The 14800-nt window shown below is 44.5% G+C and overlaps 1 protein-coding gene across 5 annotated transcripts in view; it reads right to left on the reverse strand.

Annotated features, from left to right (window-relative positions):
• The window catches only part of STXBP6 (syntaxin binding protein 6), a 244762-nt gene extending 230767 nt beyond the window's left edge, over positions 1 to 13995 (reverse strand). For 2 of the 5 annotated variants that reach the window (XM_063715547.1, XM_063715548.1), the window contains exon 1: positions 13709 to 13995. The gene's annotated coding sequence lies outside the window, so the exon portion shown is untranslated. The remainder of the gene's footprint in view (positions 1 to 13708) is intronic. The other 3 variants (XM_024231973.3, XM_024231976.3, XM_054529949.2) reach the window with 2 other exon arrangements.
• Between the last annotated feature and the right edge of the window lie 805 nt (positions 13996 to 14800).

Raw genomic sequence — 14800 nt, forward strand, 5'->3', positions numbered from 1 at the left:
AAAGAACATTAACCCACTGGGGCTTGGGGAAAACTAATAGGAGATTTTCTTTTAAGTTCAGGAATAAATGAACATTAAAGAAATCAGCTGGCCAGGCACGGTGGCCCACGCCTGTAATCCCAGCACTCTGGGAGGCCGAGGTGGGCAGATCGCGAGTTCAGGAGATCAAGACCATCCTGGCTAACACAGTGAAACCCCGTCTCTACTAAAAATACACAAAAAATTAGCCAGGTGTGGTGGTGGGCACCTGTAGTCCCAGCTAGTCGGGAGGCTGAGGCAGGAGAATGGCGTGAACCCAGGAGGTGGAGCTTGCAGTGAGCCAAGATGGTGCCACAGCACTCCAGCCTGGGCAACAGAGCAAGACTCCGTCTCAAAAAAAAAAAAAAAAAAAAAAAAAGGAATCAGCTATACCCTTCCTCTGCTGGTCAGATTTTATGTAAGTATCCACCCAGAAAAAGACCTGTTTTTTACACAGAATATAATTTCCAACAGTGACATTATTCATCAGCATATCTTGAAAGTATTTTCTGGGTAGCTGTTTGCCAGTCAGGAAGAAAAAGGAGCAGACACAGCAAAGTCTACAGGTAAGACAGTCCTGACAGAATGTGGCAGGACCCTGAAAGGCCCTGAAGAGCTTCCAAGATCAGAAGGACCTCAGGAACCAGGTTTGGGAAACAGGAGTGTCCTGACGCCTGACACAGGCCACCTAGGTAGGACTCCTGTCTCCACGGGGCCCCATTTGACAGAGGCCCGGAGAGCTCCTGGGACTCTGAAATAGGACAGGAATGGAAACCAGAACTTCACTATCAGCACTTGTTTTTCTGGCTGCAACAGAGTTTTGTTAATTCCTCCAACACTTATCACAGGAGAGGCAGGGTAGGGAAAGGAAAAGCCAAGACAGTAAGGTTTGACTTTTAAATCACGTTCTCTTTTGCTCTCTAAACCTGACTTTTCATCTGTATAGTGAGAATACTCAAAACAGATTAAAAGACATCATTCAAATGGCATCTTCTCCCTCCCTGCTAATGTCTTCAGTCTTCACTCAAGAAAGGAAGTTGCATTCCTTTACAGGCAAGTCTTATAAATAATGCTTAGGGTTTTTTGTTTGTCTGTCACCCATGGCATTAGTCCTTCCTTCCAGTGGGACTGGGCTCTGAGAAGTCTTGCTATTTCCCAAAATCACCGTACATGCTCAAAGGTCATTTTAAAAGCACCTAAAGTATTCAAAAGTATATATGCTTAGAGCAATTCCAAAAAATGTTTTCAGCAATACTTTTTAAGGTGGTTTACTATCTTCTAGAGGGACTTCTACAAAAGGCAAACTCATCTGGAGATTAAATGGTTTTAAGCTTTCAAGTGGTCTCTGACTTTACAATTGCCCTGGGCCATCTACGCTGGCTCTAACCATTCAGCAAGTTTCCTTGCTAAAGGGTTTTATACCTCTATATACCACTTCATGTCCTCCTTCCCCAGAAACATTTGAGGATAAAACCAGATATCAGTGACAGGTAACCCCCATGACTACAGATTTCAAGACTTTTTACAAATGTTCTGTGGAACTTTCATTGTGTTTTTAAAAATACCAACACACACACACACTCACACACACAACTGAAACATAAACAAGAGGCACGGAAAGATACTAAACTTCAAATGGTGATAAGCGAAAGATAAGCTAAAATCATAATGACAGACCCCCCATACAAACATCAGAATGGCTAAAATGAAAATGACTTATCAAACTAAGTGTTGGCAAGAATGTGGAACAATGGAACTCTTATTCATACCTGATAGGAGTGTGAAGAACCACACTGGAGAACTGGCTGTACTCACTAAAGCTGAACATATTCACATCTTAGAAATCAGCAGTTGTAGGCACACACCCACAATCAGAAAAGCAAACTCATGTCCATCAAAAGACATACACATAAATGTTCACAACAGCATTATTCATAATACTCAAAAACTGGAAACAATTCAAACACCTGCCATCAGCAATTTATGTTCACACAAAGGAATACTATCCAATAATGAAAATAAATAAACTACTGCTGCATACACAATGTGGATGAATCTCACAAAATCAAGGGAAAGATGTCAGACATAGGAACCCTTAGAAGCAGAGATTAGAGTGGTTGTTACAAAGAAGGGAACAACAGACATTGGGCCAACTTGATGGCAGAGGGTAGGAGGAAGGAGAAAAGCAGAAAAAATAATTATTGGGCACTAGGCTTAGTACGTGGACGACAAAATAATCTGTACAACACAGTCCCATGACTTGTGTTTATCTTTTTAACAAACCTACACGTGTACCCTCAAACCTAAAAGCTTTTTTTGAAAAAAAAGAAAAAAATAATAATGTTAGTTACCAGGGGAGGAGATGGAGGGACCAGGGAGATGTTGGTCAAAAGATACAAATTTTCAGTTAGGAGAAATGAATACATTTAGACCTACTGTACAACACAATGATTATAGCTGACAATAGTGTATTCTATACTTCAAAATTGCTAACAGAGTAGATTTTAAATGTTCTCACCACAAATAAATGATAAGTATAGGAGGTAATGCATATATTAACTAGCTTGATTTAGTCATTCTACAACATATACATATATCAAAACATCATGTTGTACAACAATAAGTATACACAATTATTTTTCAATTAAAAATAAATACAAAATTTTTAAAAACAAGTCCAACATAAAATACAAAATACAACATAAAAGAATACAAAAGTATAAATTAGGGGGTTAGTAGCATAGATTCTTTATGAATTTTCATTTCAACTCAAACAGGAAGTTATTATAAGTCTTGTAGTTCTATTACCAGGGCTGCTCTATAGTAAGCCTTTATTTCAAAAGTGGAGAGCTTTTCAGTTCACATGTGGAAATGAGGCATACTCTTCATTTTGGAGGCATCAAGTTTCTTAGTTTCTCTCTCATTCTGTCTTCAGCTGCTTTCTGACTGTCTTTGTATAAATTGCAGTTTCTTGGTGCATATCTCTCTGGATATCTTATGTCTTTTTCTGGGTCCCAGGTTAGGAATTAGGCCTTCTTCAAGCAAGAAAGTGCTTGGAATACTAAGGCTGGACCCATGCAGACTCGGCTCCGCTATAGCATTGGCCCAGGGATTAGCCCTCTTCATTTCCTGGAATGCTGTCAGAAACACAGAATCCCAAGACCCACCCCAGACCCAGTGAATCAGAATCTGCATCTTTTTTTTTTTTGAGACGGAGTCTCAGTCTGTCGCCCAGGCTGGAGTACAGTGGCGTGATCTCGGCTCACTGCAACCTCTGCCTCCTGGATTTGAGCAATTCTCATGCCTCAGCCTCCCGAGTAGTTGGGATTACAGGCGTCTGCCACCATGCCCGGCTAATTTGTTTTTATTTTTAGTACAGACAGGATTTCACCATGTTGGCCAGGCTGGTCTTGAACTCCTGCCCTCAAGTGATCCGCCTGCCTCGGTCTCCCAAAGTGCTAGGATTACAGGCGTAAGCCATCACGCCCAGCCAGAATCTGTATCTTAACGGGATACCCAGGTGACCACATGTACATAAAGGTTTAGAGGCACGGACCTGGGGCATATGGTGACCTGACAAACTCAGAGGCCTAGGGCTAGAGGTCACAGCCTTGCAAAGGTCATATGGTTCAGCCTAAATGGCTCCTGTGTGAATGGCCTCACTCCCAGCCTGGGGCCATAAGAATGAGCCATGTCTTACACCTGTAACTTTATTTTCCAAACTCAAGTCACATTCTTTTGGAACTTGAGGTGGTCAGAAAGGAGGCAGAGGACAAGGGAGGTGGTTAGAATTGAAGATGGAAAGGCATGTCTGATCTCATTTCTCTGCAACTCAGGAAAAGAGGGTAATATTTGAGAGCTAAAGTCTACTGAGGCTGCTACATAGTACTGCAGGACCTTAGACAGACGTCACTTCACCTTTCTGTATCTCAGTCTTTTCAAGTGTAAAATAGAGATAAGTAACAGTACCTACCTCTGAGAGTGTGTTGTAGGATTAAAGGAATCGACATTTGTAAAGTGCTTAGAACCATGTATTATGTTAGCATACGATAATGTATAGGTAGTGTTAAATAAAAATTTATTATTTTTATGTCATGGAGTTGGTTTCTCTCTGATAAAGAAACAAAAAATAATAGACTAGATAGTGAAGGGGAATCACAGAAGAAAAGCAGCTCAACATATGTTTATTGATTCTCTACTGTATGACAGACATGCATAGTTTGTATCCTCTGGGATACAAAAATGAAGATCCTTGTCTTTGAAGGAGTTCACAATCTAGTGGGGATTGAAAGCAAAGGCTGTCCCTAAAGACGATGTCTGAGTTCAAGATTCCTGTTCCATTTTTTAAAATCAACTATTAGATAGACCAGTAAGTATGTGGTTTGCAATGACAAAAAAGGATCTGAAGTCTCATTTCTCAGTAGTGAAACTGGGAGAAATGTCTACTTTATTAGCTTTAAGCTCCTTATATAAGTGCCAACTTCCTATATTCAAGGTAGACAGTTTAAAAAGAAAAAAAGGGGCCGGGCGCGGTGGCTCACGCCTGTAATCCCAGCACTTTGGGAGGCCGAGGCGGATCACCTGAGGTCAGGAGTTCGAGACCAGCCTGGCCAACATGGTGAAACCCATCTCTACTAAAAATACAAAAATTAGCCAGGTGTGGTTGCATGCACCTGTAGTCTCAGCTACTCAGGAGGCTGAGGCAGGAGAATTGCTCGAACCCAGGAGCGGAGGTTGCAGTGAGCTGAGATTGCACCACTGCACACCAGCCTGGGGGACAGAGCGAGACTCATCTCAAAAAAAAAAAAAAAGATAAAAGATAAAAAGGCTGGGCATGGTGGCTCATGCCTGTAATTCCAGCACTTTGGGAGGCCAAGGTGGGTGGATCACCTAGATCAGGAGTTCGAGACCAGCCTGGCCAACATGGTGAAACCTGGTCTCTACTAAAAATACAAAAAATGAGCTGGGCAGTGGTGGTGGGCACCTGTAATCCCAGCTACTCAGGAGGCTGAGGCAGGAGAATCTCTTGAACCCAGGAGGCAGAGTGAGCCTGTGATTGTGCCATTCCACTCCAGCCTGGGCAACAAGAGCAAAACTCCATCTCAAATAAATAAATAAATAAATAAATAAATATAAAAAATATATATTGTTATAGTGGATAAGGATTTAATCTTAAAACAACTTGCTTCAGGAACACCCAGCTTCATATTCCCAGCTTCTTCTCAGCAGCAGGACTGCTTCCTTATTGCTTTTTAATGATAGGGTAGATTAAATTTTTCAAGAATATTATTAACTTCTCAACCACCAGTTACTGCTGGCTTTCAGCTTAGACTGTACAAGTCCACATATTTCTAGGCAGCCTACAAACAAAAAACAGCTCATTGATATACGCCCTATCTGACCAAGCTTAGTTACTAGACAGCGGTTATGGAAGGTGACTAGACTGCAGCACACATATTCACCTGCCAGAGGAATCAGATAATTCTCACTTCCAAAAGACACGGCCACCTCTACCTTTCAGAAGGGCAGTGAGTCCCAGTGAAGCCTAGTGTATTAGGCTTCAACCCAAATATCTTATCTTTGATTACCTGATGTCGATGCAACATCAGTTCAAATGCTCTGCCCTGGCATTGTAACAAAGTAAACAATCTCATTTCTTCGAAGTCATCAGGCGTTAAAGACCCAAACCTGACAATCTATGCAAGAGTCAAAACAAGAAGGTGGAACAGGGTCTCAAAGGGTACAGTTACTACTCTTAGGAAAGCAATAAACATCAGGCTGTGAAGACCGGTAACTAGTTTGATTTATTGCACTTGTGGCTTTGTTAGTTTAATTCTTAAAAACTATTTGTATGTATTGTTTCCCAGAAGAAAGTTAAGAGGATCCATCAACTTAATTGAAATGTAAACACAATCTCCTATTTCCTTCCACTTCAAATGATGATAAAGGAAACAGAAACAGAACAAATTTAACAAGCCACCAGCTCACCTTGGGTAACCTGTGAGGATGTAATTCCCCAAGCCAGCACTGTAGAGTAATAGCATATACTTCACAGAGGTGCTTCATGTTACAGCTCATAATGTCCTCATGCCAATCCCATAAGAAGGCAAGCCAGCGGGGATTAGTGCCAGTCTCAAAGGCAACAGAAGAAGCAGAGGCTGGTGAGGGCAAGGGGCACAGGCTCCAGGTGGGAGAATCACAGTCATGTATTTTGTTCCTTACTCCTTACCATAGAATTCTTGATCTTTGTAGGCAGGAGAAGGTCAATAACATTTAGCATTTCAGGCACATGATGCTAGGCACATTTCTACCTGCTCGGTCTTACTCTGATCGTACAGATAAGAAACTGTGGCGCAGATGTTAATTAACTTGCCCAAGGTCCCACACACGTTAATGGTGGAGCTATGTTTCACACTCAGCCCTGTCCCATTCTGAAACCATCTTCTCTAAACTGTATCAGCTTCTACTCAAAGTATGATCCACTCAACAGCAGCATCTGCATCAGTGAGAGCTTGTTAGAAGTGCAGAATCTCAGGCCTCATCCCAGACCTACTGAATCAGAACCAGCAATTCTAACAAAATCTCAAGAGGCACTGTGGCACCACACTGTTAAAGAGAGAAGAATGTCTACCCAAGGGCCAACTGTGTCAGCTCCAGTGGTGTTAAACCTCATTTAGTATCATGCCTCTTGGACCCAAATACGTTGATGTTCACGTAATGCTGAGCACCAATGAATCCTCTTTAAATAGAGATTTTTTTAAAAGAGGGAAGAAGCAGTCTCGACAGAGTTCTACAAACAAATTAGAAGATAACACTAAAATGTCTATCACAGTCAGATCTTAAGGGGGAAGCTAAACTGAAACTGCAGAGTCAGCATGCCCTCTGGTGGATCACAAGAAAGCCTGAATAGGGAATTTGTCTCTGGAGGAAAATCCAGAAACACACTCAAATATGAAGATGACAAGGCACTTGCCATGAAAACGATCCCACTGACTCAGGAGGAACTTGGAACAAAACCCTTTTAATTCAGGTAGTAAACTTTCGAATGGGAGAGTAACAAGAGCATTCTAGAAAGCCAAAGACAAACAAGGAGAAAGGAATAATCCAGATATTTTTTCCCAATGGCAGAAAATTTAACCTGAAACTGAAACCCTATTTCTGGAGTTGTCTCATCATCTTTTTTTTTTAAAACAAAACAAAACAAAACAAAACAAAAAAAACTCTCCTTTGGATCCAACCACCTTCTTCCTATTTTTAAAAATTTAATAATTCATACACCATAAAATTCACTTTTGAAGTGTGCAACTCAGTAGTTTTCAGTGTATTCAAAAAATTGTGCCATCATCACCCTATCTAATTCCTGAACATGTTCATCACCCCAAAAAGAAACCTCAGACCCATCAACAGTCTCTCCCCATTTCTCCCTCTTCCAACCCCTGGCAACCACTAATCTACTTCTGTCACTGTGGATTTTCCTATTCAGTACACTGCATAATGGAATCATGCAATACGTGGTCATTTGTATCTGGCTTCTTTCACACAGCATGTTTTCAAGGTACATCAATGTTGTAGCATGGATCAACATTTTGTTCCTTTCTATGCTTGAATAGTTTTCCTTGCATGGATGTACCACATTTTGTTTATCCATTCAGCAGCTGATGGATATTTGGGTTGTTTCCACTTTAGGGCTATTAAGAATAAGGCTGCTGGCCAGGCGCAGTGGCTCATGCCTGTAATCCCAGAGGTCAAGGCAGGTGGATTGCTTGAGCCCAGGAGTTCGAGATCAACCTGGGCAACATGGTAAAACTCTATCTCTACAAAAAATAAAAAAATTAACTGGAGTTGGTGACACATGCCTGTAGTCCCAGCTACTCGGGAACCCAAGGTGGGAGGATTGCTTGAGCCTGGGAGGTCGAGGCTGCAGTGAGGAGAAATTATGGCACTGCACTTCAGCCTGGGAGACAGAATGAGACTCTGCCTCAAGAAAAAAAAAAAAAAAAAAAAAAAGGAATAAGGCTGCTATGAATATTCATATTTTCATGAACATGTTTTCAGTTCTCTTGTGTATCTATCTTGGAGGGGAATTGGTCATTAGGAAGCCAATGTTTAACATTTTGAGGAACTGCCAAACTGTTTTCCCAAGTGGTTGTTCCGTTTTACATATTCACCAGCAATCTAATGTGGGAGGGTTCCAATTTCTCCACATTCTCCACCTGGCCATCCTGGTGGGTGTGAAGTGGCATCTCACTGTGGTTTTGATTTGCATCCCCCTAATGACTAATGGCACAGGAACACTTCCATGCCCCCGTCCAGTTCCAGGCACCCCTGACTGCTTTCATCCTGAGTGTTGCGCCTCCACTCCTGCAACTAGCTGTCCAGTCCTCTCTATAACTCGTCTGCTACTTCAATTAATTTACAGAATCAAAGAACTTTTTGTTTTGTTTTTGGGACAGGATATTACTCTGTTGCCCAGGCTGGAGTGCAGTGGCACGATCAGGGCTCACTGCAGCCTTGACCTGCTGGCATTACAGGCATGAGCAACCAAGCCTGGGCTTAATAGGTTCTTTGACCACCACCACAGATTCAGTAAATCTCACACTGTGCTGGGCACAATCCATTTTGTTGTATGCTCTGAAAATTATTTATATGCAGGCACAAATGCAAGTCTTTACTCCTGCTTCATTATCCCTCCAACCTAAAATGTCCCTTATCCATCGAAGAGTGCTACCCACCATTTATATTATCACAGTCCAGCCCCTTCGTGGAGACTTTCTTAGCTACCACGCTTAAAATGTTCTTCTCTACTCTGAAATAAAAAATAAGTAACCACTTATAGAGTTAATTAATTAATAGCCATACTTAATGAATGTCCCTATATTTTCGGGATATACTAGGTGAAACCATCCCACTCACAATATTAAATCACATATTAAAATTGTGGTTTGTGCTAACTCACTAATGGAGTCCTAAAAGATACATATATAACCTCAGAAACATTCTGTATTCTGGGAAACGCTGACATGAATAAATGTAACCAAGTTTTTGTTGTTGATATAGTTAACTATAGTACTTCTCACAGTCTTTGATATAATGATGCCCATGTTGAGAATCTCTACAAGAGGAAAAAAAATAATAGGCAGTGCTTCCCAGATGGATTTGCCCTTTATAAGAGCACACTGATTAATACCCACCCCAACAGCATTTTACCCAACATATTCTCGGAACTGCTGAGCTAACTGCTCAGCAATTCTATCAGCTGGACAGCATTGAGTAGAAACCATATTGTCTACCAGAATAAGGAACTAACTTTGCTTTGTTTGAGGATGTCATCAATCGATAGGCACTACACTAACACACTAGGTTACAGAAGAAAAAAAAAAACTACATTAAATGTGTTCATATTTTTTTTTTTTTTTTTTTTTTTTTTTTTTGAGATGGAGATCCACTCTTGTTGCCCAGGCTGGAGTGCAATGGCACGATCTCGGCTCACTGCAACCTCCGTCTCCCAGATTCAAGCAATTCTCTTGCCTCAGCCTCCCGAGTAGCTGGTATTACAGGTGCCTGCCACCACATCCAGCTAATTTGTTTTTGTATTTTTAGTAGAGACAGGGTTTCACCATGTTGGCCAGGCTGCTCTTGAACTCCTGACCTCAGGTGATCCACCCACCTCAGCCTCCCAAAGCGCTGGGATTACAGGTGTGAGCCACTGCGCCTGGCCTAAATGTGTTCATAATTTTTAAGATCCATCTGGACTTCTGAAATCAGAAAAAGAATGTATCTTAGAAATGAACTAGTGCAGTATAACTAGTGCTTTAGTTTAAAAGCACCCTCTAGGAACATAGAGAATAATGCTCTAGGAATAGGCCCTGACTCTCTGTGACTCAGTAATAACAGTCCTAACGACCAAAAAGAAATAAAGTGTCATCATGACCGTCTCACAACAGACTTATTAAAGGGAGCAAAGATACCATGTACTGAGAAAAGTGAACAACAGTGATAAGAGGCTGCCCTCAAAGCATGGGTAACACCCAAAATATAAACATCAGGTTATGGGAAGGAATTTTAAAATAGAAATGTTCCCTACTTATATTAAGTGGGAAAAACCATTGAAATTAGCTAATGAATCTTAAGAGTGACAACCAGAAGGCTGCTCCTTCACCAAGTGCTGATTGTTGTCAGGAAGACAGGTTTGGGCCTGGAAGTTTTATCTACTAAAACACTAAGTGTACACTTGAGTTTTTAAAAGGTTTCTGATTTACTGATAGGTTTCTCTAGTGCTAATCAGTTTAAAACTAAAACAAAGCACAAATGGACAGCTGAGATAAAGCATGACGTGATCTGGGATCCCATTTGGCCTAGCAACACAAGAACTAGTTAAGGCACTGACTGACCTCCTCTTATACCTAATTGATTTGGGCGTTACATTATGTAAACTTTATTTCTTCCTTAGGATGTTATTGCAGGAACCCTCCTGACTCAAGCAGGCTCCCACAGCCTCTCTGATGCAAAGCAGTCAAAATTCAAGGCCACAGTCTAGGTCATAGGAAGTCATGGTGAGCTCTCAGCACAGGACTATGGCGTGGGGGAAAAGGAAAAGAGCTTAAGATTGGGTTAGGTCCCAATAGTGCTTGATTACAAGCTAGGTTACACAGGACACCACACTAATATTGATCAGCTGCCCCTGAAAGCCAGCCTTCTACCCTCTTAGAGACGAAGAGAGGGTCTCAGCCACTGCCAATGCCACCACCATTATCCAGAAGGAATGAAAGGGCTTTGCCAGGTCTAACCACCATGGGACATTTGTCGTGGGGTGTACTTCATGCTCCTTCCAGGGCCTGGATAAGCTGTCCATTCGGAAAAGACACCACTGCAAATTCTTCTTAAACTTGTTCCCTAGGTGATCTATTCTGTCCTCCAACCTTAAGGTTCAAGCTGTCAGAACTGTACGTAACCTCCTTTCCACAAATGTCTGAGGTTTCTCCAAAAAAGGAAATGGGATAGTGTTTAGATTTTATAAATTATAAAGGTCACCAATCCGGCACTACCCAAGGGTGATCTAAAACCTGAGACTACATATTTTACAGTATGAAAAGAAGGGGGAATCCTACCTCTTTGTAAAATTCATCGATTTGAAGAGCAATCAGAATTATTAAACCTAGATAATGGCAAGTGGCACAGGCATTGGAATATAAAATGCCTAAGGAGACTTCCCAACACACCCCCAAAGAAACCTTGTCTCTGTATGTGAGCTAGTAAAATAATGGCATTTCACAACAAACTTCATCTCTCTTACTATCTCCCACCCCATAAGTTAGTGATTCTATAGGCATGGTCTGTAGCAGCATTAGCATCATCTGGAACTAGTCAGAAATGCAAATTCTTGGGCCTCCACCCTAGACCTAGAGAATCAGAGACTCTGGCAGTATAGCCCAACAGTCTGTGATTTAACAAGCCCTCCAGATGATTCAGATCTTCAAGTGTGAGAACCACTGCCCTAAGATTAGGGAAGATGCTGCACCTGGGGTGGCTCAGGAGCCTGTGTGAACCCATTTTAACTGAGTGATAATCTCACCTGTTCTTGCCTTCAATTGATATTGGCTTTTAATCTTCATAGACTGATATCACAGATTAGGAGTTGAGTCCTTAGTTCAAGGTCACTATTAGAGGTCAAGTCAGAGCTCCATTCCAGGATCTGCTGACTTCTTCATCAGCCTTGAGTTTCAAACTAAGGCCTTTCTGACCGTGACAATTCTGGGGCCTAAGACCCTGAATGTTGATAAGGCCACCCCAGTCATCTCCTAATCTACATCATGCTGCCTTCCTCAGATAAATATGAGGACTGGAGCTCCAATTCTTAAAATCAAAAGAGACGGATTTGAGGATAGAGAAAGAAAAATGGTAAACAGATGCTTCCAAAGGTCCAAGCAACTAAACCACTTGGTGAGGAGTGGATAGAGAGAAGACCTAGATGTCTTGTTATAATTAAGAATTAGCTCATTCAAAACAACTGAGTAAAGAGCACAGAGACAATATCTAACACCTGAACGGTGCTTTTAAAGTTTTCTTAGCACTTTTCATTTCCATTATCTCATCTGGGTTTACAACAACCCTGCAATGGAGGGAGGTAAGGCCACGATTATCTCCATTTGACAGAAGAGAAAACTGAAGTTCAGAGTGGCTAATCATTTGTCCATCAGCACTGTCATCAGCTGTAAAGCTGAAACTTGACCTCAAGTCTGTCTGACTCTAGAACTGTGTAGTGTATCCACATTATGTGATTCGCACATCTAGAAATCTGCCCTAAAGCAGACTACACTCAAGGAAAAAGCAAAGAGAAAAACAGGCAGCAGAATGGTGAGCCCCTAAATCCTGGCACTTGAGCAGTGTGAGGGTGTCCCTTTAAGAACGTAACACACAAACCCAACAGCCAAGGTGTTCAGCCAAAAAAGAAAAAAAGAGAGGCATATTTCTAGCCTGCATAATCATTTCTGGACCGATTCCCACTAGCAGCCTCTGAGACGAACAGCGGCTCACAGCCTCGGCTGAAGCTCCTCCACCCCCAGGGTGGCTCTGACTAGTGCGCAGCTCTGACTAGTGTGCAGGCAAAACCCCAAAACTCAAAACAAGAAGTGAAAAAAAGTGGAGCCAGGAAAAATTCGTCGGCATCCTCCACACCCTTACAATCCGCGCAATGCCAGTTCCAGGGTCCTGGGGTCGCCCGGAAGGCAATCTTAGGAGAGGGTGGAATGAGGTGGAAGTTCTGCGGACCTACCGACCCTATTCTCTCCCACCCAGTCCCTAGGGAAGCGTAATAGGAAGGGGAGAGGGTTCGTTATGAAATCCTGGGGCCAGAACCAAAGGCAGATACACCCCGCGGACTTTCTCCTAAAGAACAAGATGTCTTTCCAAATTCTCCACCTGCAGGTCCTGTCCTCTGCGAAGATGAACGGGGTGGGGTGGTGAGGTGGCGGGGTGTTGTAAACCTGAGGAAAGGCTGGAGGGAAAATCGAGCCACCCACCTACTCCAGCCACGTTGCCCGGCGGTGTTGGTGAGGCTCGATGCCGGCGTGCACGGCAAGCGCGAATTCGGAACCTGGCGCCCTTGACCAAGTCTGAGATCGGAAAGGGGGCATCGCCCAGGGCCAGCGCCCTGGGGGCAGGGTGCCGTGCCCGCCAGAAAAGCTCGCCTCAGTTTTGGCAGTAATGATTTTCCTAGAAGATGCCAGAGTTCGCGAAGATCGGAGTGATTCGCGGATTTCTGCGCTCAAGCTAGAGGCGCAGCGACCCTGAGTTCCCCCACACTGGGAGCCTCGGGGCGGCATTCTCGGGGCCCATCCCATCGCGGGGACAGTGCGGAAAAAAAGGCTACATCCTCAACTTTCTCGGAGGAAATCACTCCGTTCAGTGGCTTCCCCAATACTGCCCGCACAACGGGTCCCAGGGTTGGAGAGAACCAGGGACATGAGTCCCTCTCTGCGCGCACAAAGCAGCTGCGCCGGGGCGCGCGGCCCCCTCTCCCGCCACCCGCCAACTTGGAAGAATCTCTCTGGGCGCCTGCCTACTCCCCTGGCCTCACAGCCACCCGCCTCGGACGGAGCGCCAGGCGCCCCAACAGCCGTGGCGGCTGCAACCGCATCTCCCGGGCTTGGCCTCCGCCCTGACCGCCTGGCTCCCCTCGACCCCGTCCTACCGTGCAGCCTGGCTCGCGCCCCAGCCGTGCCAGTGCGCGGCACGCGTCCCAGCGCACGAGGCTCCTCCCCGGGGGGCTGCCCCGCGCGGGGCTCCGGGCTCCGGGCTCCGGACAAGGCTTAGCCGGCCCGGGTGCTGGCTCGCCGCCGCTCTCGGCTCCCGCGCCAGCTCCTGCTGCCGCGCGCGAAAAGGGAGGGGTTGGGGGGAAACTCCCGGCAACTCCAACTCCGGGCGCTGGAGCTCCAGCTGTAGCCGCGCGCCCGCCCGCCGCCGGGTGCGAGCGCCTGCGAAGCAAACCTGCCCCCGCGGCCGCCTCTGAGCATGCTCAGTGCCGCCGTGGGCGAGCCCGAGCGCCCTGGCCCGGGGCAAAGAGCAGCGGCTGGGGGCTGGGGCTGGGGGCTGAGGGCTGGAGACCGGGACCCGTGACCCGCCCCAGGCTTCGGAGCGCGGAGGTGGCGGAGGAAGGGAAAGGCCAATGTAGGGGCGGGGGCCCTGAGCCAAAGACCCGGGAGAAACCGATCTGGATGCAAGAGCCGGTGCGACTTTCACGGCTTGTGGGAAGTTTGTGGGCTAGAAAGGTGGGCTGCTTCTGTGAGCTTCTCTGTGAGACTATATTCGAAAGGACAACCAGGAAACTAGGAAAAAACGAATAGACCCAGCCGATGGGTTTTTATCCTGTGCGCTCGTTCCTTTATTCTTAGGGTAGCAAACTCAAAGAGCTAATGGGGCCTGACAGGCACTGTAACTGGGAGGAGGCGAACTGGAGAGAGCTCCGAAGGCAGGGCCGCTTATCTGCTCTCAGTGTCCCTTGCTGTCGGGCAAGAATTAGACCTTGCTAGATTTTCTGATTTTTCCAGAAATGACGGAGTATATTCATGTACAATATCCTGACTTGTAAAATCTTCATAACAAATTCAATTTTCTCAAAACACCCTGGACTAAACAAATCTGCGTCCCCTCCCTGCTGAACCCCCCAGACAGTGATTTGAGCATTGTGATTCTGCACTCTTTTAGCGAAGTGGTGCTGAGTGCTCACTGTGGTTTGGGAAAGTGCTGGAAAGGATCCAAGATGATTCAGAATATCTTCAAAGTA

Source organism: Pongo abelii, chromosome 15 (genome assembly GCF_028885655.2).
Source record: "Pongo abelii isolate AG06213 chromosome 15, NHGRI_mPonAbe1-v2.0_pri, whole genome shotgun sequence".
NCBI lineage: Eukaryota > Metazoa > Chordata > Mammalia > Primates > Hominidae > Pongo > Pongo abelii.